This window comes from Bubalus kerabau, chromosome 2 (genome assembly GCF_029407905.1).
Source record: "Bubalus kerabau isolate K-KA32 ecotype Philippines breed swamp buffalo chromosome 2, PCC_UOA_SB_1v2, whole genome shotgun sequence".
Taxonomy (NCBI): Eukaryota; Metazoa; Chordata; class Mammalia; order Artiodactyla; family Bovidae; genus Bubalus; species Bubalus kerabau.
Genome location: NC_073625.1, coordinates 96163740 through 96172396, shown reverse-complemented (window position 1 = coordinate 96172396; position 8657 = coordinate 96163740).

The following is an 8657-nucleotide window of genomic DNA, read 5'->3' as shown; positions in this document are numbered from 1 at the left end:
CAAATTGTGGAAAATTCTGAAAGGGATGGTAATACCAGACCACCTGACCTGCCTCTGGAGAAATCTATTTGAAGGTCAGGAAGCAACAGTTAGAACTGGACAAGGAACAATGGACTGGTTCTCAATTGGAAAAGGAGTAAGTCAAAGCTGTATATTTTCACCTTGCTTATTTAATGTATATGCAGAGTACATCATGCAAAATGCCAGGCTAGATGAAGCACAAGCTGGAATTAAGTTTGCTGGGAGAAATATCAGCACATCAGATACGCAGATGACACCACCCTTATGGCAGAAAGTGAAGAAGAACTAAAGAGCCTCTTGATGAAAGTGAAAGAGGAGAGTGAAAAGTTGGCTTAAGACCCAACATTCAGAAAACTAAGATCATGGCATCTGGTCCCATCACTTCATGGCAAATAGATGGGGAAACATTGGAAACAGTGACAGACTTTATTTTTGGGAGGCTCCAAAATCACTGTAGATGGTGACTGCAGCCATGAAATTAAAAGATGCTTGCTCCTTGGAAGAAAAGCTATGACCAACCTAGACATAATAATAAAAAGCAGAGACATTACTTTACCATTGAAGGTCCATCTAGTCAAAGCTATGGTTTCTCCAGTAGTCACATATGGATATGAGGGTTGGGCTATAAAGAAAGCTGAGTGTTGAAGAATTGGTGCTTTTGAACTGTGGTATTGGAGAAGACTCTTGAGAGTCCCTTGGACTGCAACAAGATCCAACCAGTCCTTCCTAAGGGAACTCAGTCCTGAATATTCATTGGAAGGACTGATGCTGAAGCTGAAACTCCAATACTCTGGCCACCTGTTGCAAAGAACTGACTTATTGGAAAAGACCCTGATGCTTGGAAAGATTGAAGGCAGGAGAAGTAGACGACAGAGGATGAAATGGTTGAATGGCATCTCTAACTCAATGGGCATGAGTTTGAGCAAGATGGGGGAGTTGGTGATGGACTGGGAAGCCTGGCATGTTGCAGGCCATGGGGTCACAGAGTTGGACATGACTCAGTGACTGAACTGAACTGAACTAATTTTCAAACCACGTGTGGACATGGAAAGAAATTTTGTCCAAGGTAGAGATTCCTACAGCAGATTTGGGCACTTCCCTTCAAATAGGTCTGTGTGTTGCTCTGTTTATTTTGTCTCTTCTGTCTTCCTAACATTCAGAATGTGGCCTTGATGGCTGAAGCCAGTTCAGTCATCTCTGACTATGGTGATGGTGATGGTGGTCTTGGTTGATGAAACAACATGGTAGAAAGATTCGGTGGAGCAGATATACCTTCATTACTCCTGGACAGCCTACTTCTGACTTTTGCCTAAGAAAGCCTGTACTTTTATTTAACCATGGTTGGTAGATCAGATGACAAAGAATCTGCCTGCAATGCAGGAGACTCAGGTTCTATACCTGGGTCAAAAACATCTCCTGGAGAAGGGAATGGCTACCCACTCCAGGATTCTTGCCTGGAGAATTCCATGGACAATGGAGCCTGGTTGGCTACAGTCCATGGGATGCAAAGAGATGGACAAGACTGAGTGACTAATACTTTCACTAATACTATCCTCAGCTTAGCTTATTCCTAACGGATACATGGATATGTGGGGGGGAAAGGGTAATGGGAAACAAGCAGAGAGAGCAGGCATTTCTCACACAGACCCCAGGGATGTTTTCTACAACTAGGAACTCAAGGTGGGGTAGATGGGGCCTGCATTCTTTCTAAGCCAGCAAAGAATGACTTCATGCTATACCTATGAGGGTGGATCTTAGGCAACCTCACAACAGATGCTGAACTTGACAAAGAACAGAGAAACACTATAAACACTACGCCTTATGTATGATGTGATTCTGGGAACAGTCAAATACTTTTAAATATTCAAATCATAGTGTGTGTTTGGTAATTCTTTTCTCTTTTAGCAGTATAACATGAACATGGTGCCAACACCTGCATAAATTATTTCATCTAATATTTATAATTCTTATAAGGATTCATACTGGTAAAGAAAACTGAGGGTTAGGACTTCCCTGGTTGTCCAGTGGTTGGGACATCACACTTCCATTTCAAGTTGCATGTTTTGATGCATGGTTGGGGAGCCAAGATCTTGCATGCTGCATGGAGTGGCAGAAAAAAAAATGAAAAGATTGAAGAGTTTAAGTAATTTACCTAAGATCACATAGCTATAAAAATCATAAGCAAGCTAGCTTTCAAACACAGGTCCATCTCTTTCTGAGCTTCATAGTTGAAAACATGAATAAAAACAAAGTTACTTTGAATATGTTAGAAATTATTAAAGGAAAATATTAACAAAATTCTAAATCACTGAATTCTTGATTGAAAAATGATATAGCATATTGATTACAAGTGTATAATATGTATAAATACAAGTTAATTACTTAAAGAAATCCTAAAGAAAAAAAGAGTATTTTCATATTTTACATGCATTTTAGCAAGTGAAACTCTTTGTTTAGTAGATCTGGTAGTCTAATATCATTAGTACCAGGAAAATAACACTATCTATCTATATATGGCAACCCACTCCAGTATTCTTGCCTGGAGAATTCCAGGGACAGAGGAGCCTGATGGGCTGCCGTCTATGGGATCATACAGAGTTGGACACGACTGAAGTGACTTAGCAGCAGCAGCAGCGGCATCTATCTATTTATTTATCTATCTTCTATCTAAGGTAAGGGCCGAGAGGAGCTACTCCACATTCAAGGTCAGGTGGGGCGACCTTGTCCAAGGTAAGGAACAGCAGCTGCACTTTGCTGGAGCAGACATGAAGAGATACCCAACGTCCAGGGTAAGAGAAACTCAAGTAAGATGGTAGGTGTTGCAAGAGGGCATCAGAGGGCAGACACACTGAAACCATAATCACAGAAAACTAGCCAATCTGATCACACAGACCACAGCCTTGTCTAACTCAATGAAACTAAGCTATGCCTTGTGGGGCCACCCAAGATGGATGAGTCATGGTGGAGAGGTCTAACAGAATGTGGTCCACTGGAGAAGGAAATGGCAAACCACTTCAGTATTCTTGCCTTGAGAATCCCATGAAGAGTATGAAAAGGCAAAATGATAGGATACTGAAAGAGGAATGCCCCAGGTCAGTAGGCGCCCAATATGGTCAGGAGATCAGGGGAGAAATAACTCAAGAAAGAATGAAGGGATGGAGCCAAAGCAAAAAGAATACCCAGTTGTGGATGTGACTGGTGATAGAGTCAAGGTCCGATGCTGTAAAGAGCAATATTGCACAGGGACCTGGGATGTTAGGTCGATGAATCAAGGTAAATTGGAAGTTGTCAAACAGGAGATGACAAGAGTGAACGTCGACATTCTAGGAATCAGTGAACTAAAATGGACTGGAATGGGTGAATTTAACTCAGATAACCATTATATCTACTACTGAGGGCAGGAATCCCTTAGAAGAAATGGAGTAGCCATCATGGTCACAAAGAGTCCGAAATAGAGTACTTGGATGCAATCTCAAAAATGACAGAATGATCTGTGTTTGTTTCCAAAGCAAACCATTCAATATCACAGTGATCCATGTCTATGCCCCAACCAGTAACACTGAAGAAGCTGAAGTTGAACGGTTCTATGAAGACCTCCAAGACCTTATAGAACTAACACCCAAAAAAGATGTCCTTTTCATTATAGGGGACTGGAATGCAAAAGTAGGAAATTAAGAAACACCTGGAGTAACAGGCAAATTTGGCCTTGGTATACAGAATGAAGCAGGGCAAAGGCTAATAGAGTTTTGCCAAGAGAATGCACTGGTCATAGCAAACACCCTCTTCCAACAACACAAGAGAAGACTCTACACATGGACATCACCAGATGGTCAACACCAAAATCAGATTGATTATGTTCTTTGCTGTCAAAGATGGAGAAGCTGTATACAGTCAGTAAAAACAAGACTGGGAGCTGATTGTGGCTCAGATCATGAACTACTTACTGCCAATTCAGACTTAATTGAAGAAAGCAGGGAAAACCACTAGACCATTCAGGTATGACCTAAATTAAATCATTTATGATTATACAGTGGAAGTGAGAAATAGATTTAAGGGACTAGATCTGATGGACAGAGTGCCTGATGAACTATGGACAGAGGTTAGTGACATGTACAGGAGATAGGAATCAAGACCATCCCCATGGAAAAGAAATGCAGAGAAGCAAAATGGCTCTCTGAGGAGGCCTTACAAATAGCTGTGAAAAGAAGAGAAGTGAAAAGCAAAGGAGAAAAGGAAAGATATAAGCATCTGAATGCAGAGTTCCAAAGAATAGCAAGGAGAGATAAGAAAGCCTTCCTCAGTGATCTAGGTAAGGAAAACAACAGAATGGGAAAGACTAGAGAAAATTAGACCTCAAGAAAATTAGAGATACCAAGGGAATATTTCACGCAAAGATGGGCTCAATAAAGGACAGAAATGGTATGGACCTAACAGAAGCAGAAGATATTAAGAAGAGGTCGCAAGATACACAGAAGAACTGTGCAAAAAAATTCTTCATGACCCAGATAATCACGATGATGTGATCACTCACCTAGGGCCAGACATCCTGGAATGTGAAGTCAAGTGGGCCTTAGGAAGCATCACTACGAACAAAGCTAGTGGAGGTGATGGAATTCCAGTTAAGCCATTTCAAATCCTGGAAGATGATGCTGTGAAAGTGCTGCACTCACTATGCCAGCAAATTTGGAAAGCTCAGCAGGGGCCTCAGGACTGGAAAAGGTCAGTTTTCATTCCAATCCCAAAGAAAGGCAATGTCAAATAATGCCCAAACTACTGCACGATTGCACCCATCTCACACGCTAGTAAAGTAATGCTCAAAATTCTCCAAGCCAGGCTTCAGTAATATGTGAACCGTGAACTTCCTGATGTTCAAACTGGTTTTAGAAAAGGCAGAGGAACCAGAGATCAAATTGCTAACATCTGCTGGGTCATCGAAACAAGAGAATTCCAGAAATATATCTATTTTTGCTTTATTCACTATGCCAAAATCTTTGACTGTGTGGATCACAATCAACTGTGGAAAATTCTGAAAGAGATGGGAATACCAGACCACCTGACCTGCCTCTTGAGAAACCTATATGCAGGTCAGGAAGCAACAGTTATAACTGGACATGGAACAATAGACTGGTTCCAAATAGGAAAAGGAGTATGTCAAGGCTGTATATTGTCACCCTGCTTATTTAAATTATATACAGAGTACATCATGAGAAACGCTGGGCTGGAAGAAGCACAAGCTGGAAACAAGATTGCCAGGAGAAGTATCAATAACCTCAGATATGCAGATGACACCACCCTTATGACAGAAAGTGAAGAGGAACTCAAAAGCCTCTTGAAGAAAGTGAAAGAGGAGAGTGAAAAAGTTGGCTTAAAGCTCAACATTCAGAAAACGAAGATCATGGCATCTGGTCTGATCACTTCATGTGAAATAGATAGGGAAACAGTGTCAGACTTTATATTTAGGGGTTCCAAAATCATGCAGATGGTGATTGTGGCCATGAAATTAAAAGACCTAGAGAGCATATTCAAAAGCAAAGACATTACTTTGCCAACAAAGGTCTGTCTAGTCAAGGCTATGGTTTTTCCAGTGGTCATGTATGGATGTGAGAGTTGGACTGTAAAGAAAGCTGAGCACCGAAGAATTGATACTTTTGAACTGTGGTGTTGGAGAAGACTCTTGAGAGTCCCTTGGACTGTGAGGAGATCCAACCAGTCCATCCTAAAGGAGACCAGTCCTGGGTGTTCATTGGAAGGACAGATGCTAAAGCTGAAACTCCAATAATTTGGCCACCTCATGGGAAGAGTTGACTCATTGGAGAAGACTTTGATGCTGGAAAAGATTGGGGGCAGGAGGAGAAGGGGATGACAGAGGATGAGATGGCTGGATGGCATCACTGACTTGATGCACATGAGTTTTGGTGAACTCCGGGAGTTGTTGATGGACAGGGAGGTCTGGCATGCTGGGATTCATGAGGTCGCAAAGAGTCAGACACGACTGAGAGACTGAACTGAACTATCTAAAGTAATGGTATTTAGACAGGTAATTGGTAAGAATATGTTCTTTAACATGATAATATATAGAGAGAATAAAGGTTTTATAAATAAAAAAATGTTAGTCGCTCAGTCGTGCCCAACCCTTTGCAACCCCATGGAACGTAACCTGCCAAGCTCCTCTGTCCACGTGTTTCTTCAGGCAAGAATACTGTAGTAGGTTGCCATTCCCTTCTCCAGGGGTCTTTCCAAACCAGGGGTTGAACCTGAGTCTCCTGCATTGCAGGCAGATTCTTTACTGTCCGGGCCATTAGGGAAACTCCTTAAGTGTTATATCTCAATGTTTTCCTAAATAAAAAAATCTGACTAGATTCTCCATTTTTTCAATGTTTATAGGAAATAAAATCTCAGTCATCCCTCTTGGTGGCTACTGTTCCTTTTCTAGGATTATTTATGAGCTCTAAGAGATTTAAAGTCCAGAAAATTTGGGAAGCAGCTTTTGGTTTTCTAGATTTTAATTGCCATTTTGATTCTTATTGACCAATGTGGTTCATTACAGGGAAATAGCTCTGCTCCCACTTTCCAAGCTCCAATAGTTACTTTCTATTTCCAGCTCTCAAAGCTGTTCTACTTAGTGTAGACACCCCAGTGATAACATATTGCTCCCAGACTTCATTTTGTAGCAGCAATCTTATCTCCTAGTTATGTGCAGGATCACTTGTTTCCACTGGTATGACAACTCCTTTCTTTGACTACTGGTCTACTAGAATAAGTGTCTCAACCTGGTAGCAGATGTGTTTTGTTTTGTTTTGTTTTAAGGTGGACTCCTACTGTATCCAACGTGGAAGAATCATTTCTTTGGAAATCAGTGTTTCTAGCTTTAATGAAACCAAATTTGAGAGGATGGGAAGCACTGATTTCAAATTGGTTGTTGAGGCTAAAGATGAGTAAGAAGATGAGTGGCATACTCCTAATTTCCCATCTTTGTTCATGAACCCATGCATTCTATCTAATGGGATACTGTAGCATACAGTGGCCATTGGGTTAAGCATCTTGAAGGATATTTCTCTGTTCTTGCAGGGTGTTATTTCTAAGCTAATGTATCACCTACAGCCAAGGTCTACTTCATCACTTTCTGACTATGAATGGTATTTGGTATGTAATCCCTGCAGATGTCATTTTCCCTAATCCACTTGTTTCTAAAATTCCCATCTTGCTTCTTCACATCTCTGACCAACCAGTTAGGTAGTGAGGCACTGCCCATGAACCTGTGCAAATCCTTATCATGGGACAGTTTTATTTTTACAAAAAGTAGCTGATATAGCTGATCAAGTATACAGCAGGAAGCTCTGTGCCTTAATTTGTCTTTCAGGGTTACTACTTACAGGGGCTGCAGTTCAGTAGCAATCATCGTTCATCTTGGACTTGTATGTCAGACAGCCTCGGTCCATGAACCAAGCTTGTGGTTTTTCTTCCTCTGATAAGTGATCATAGGGAACTCTCCATGAAGCCATAGGTGTGAGCTAAGAAAGAGACATAGAGGTAAAAATAGTAGGTTGCATGGAGATCTGGACCACTTATTTGTGCAACTCACTTAATTTCTTTAGATTTCATTGCAGTCCTAGATATACTGTTTGTGTTTTAGGATATCTTTTTGGCTCATGCCAATTTATGACTTTGTGCAATTGGGAGCACTCAGTTATCATGGACTGGAGTGTAAGATTCATCAACCAACAGCGTGCCCATTCTGACTTCCTAATCAGAAATTGGAAAGCAATCACAAAACAGGCTTGGGTCAGAACTCCTTTTATCACATAACCCTGTGTACCATTTACCCTAATAGGTGGGTTATGATCTTTGAAAATCCAGCAATCTTCCATAGGATATTTGGTATTCTTCTTTATCCAGTTGTGTTTACTGATAAAAAGTAGGAGGAGCCTTTGGGGAAGGGCTGGGGACTGCACTGACTTGTCCTCACCTGGTCTCCTTTATGATTACAGGATGGCTGCTGTGTTTCTAGGCCTTAGATACAAATATTACAATGTCAGAATATATGTCCTCACTTATATCAGTAAAGGAACTTTCCTCAGAAGTCCTCAGAAGACTTTTATTCATTTTTATTGGCCAGAATTATGTTAAATGCCCTTGCTAAAACCAGCTATTGAGAGGGCAATGGAGGTTTCATGACTGGCTTAGTTCAATCAAGATTTATTCCTGAAGTTGGAAACAGGGCCAGTTTCCTCTGAATTTAAAAGATGAAAAAAAAAATTTGTTAACACATCTAATTTTATTCAAGTGTTCTCAGATATTATCCTTAAAACAGTCACCAGCAAGTTTTCTATCAATTAACACATAGCAGACATGACCTAGGATAGAAACCACAAGACTTTTTATCCTCTTATGCACCAATATATGTTAGAATACAGGACAATGAATATTTCTGTGAAAAGAAAGAAAAAAATAAGCCTGATCACTGTTTAATGCTTGTTAGTATGTAAACAAAATGATATAATACACAATGATATAATAATCTATATGTCTGATGGAAGTTTTATTGTAGTAAGCTTTTTGTTCTAATGCTGTTCCCAACAAGTGAACCAATCTAGTTAAGAAAGTTAATTTATCTGAGTGGATCTGTTAGCATCATT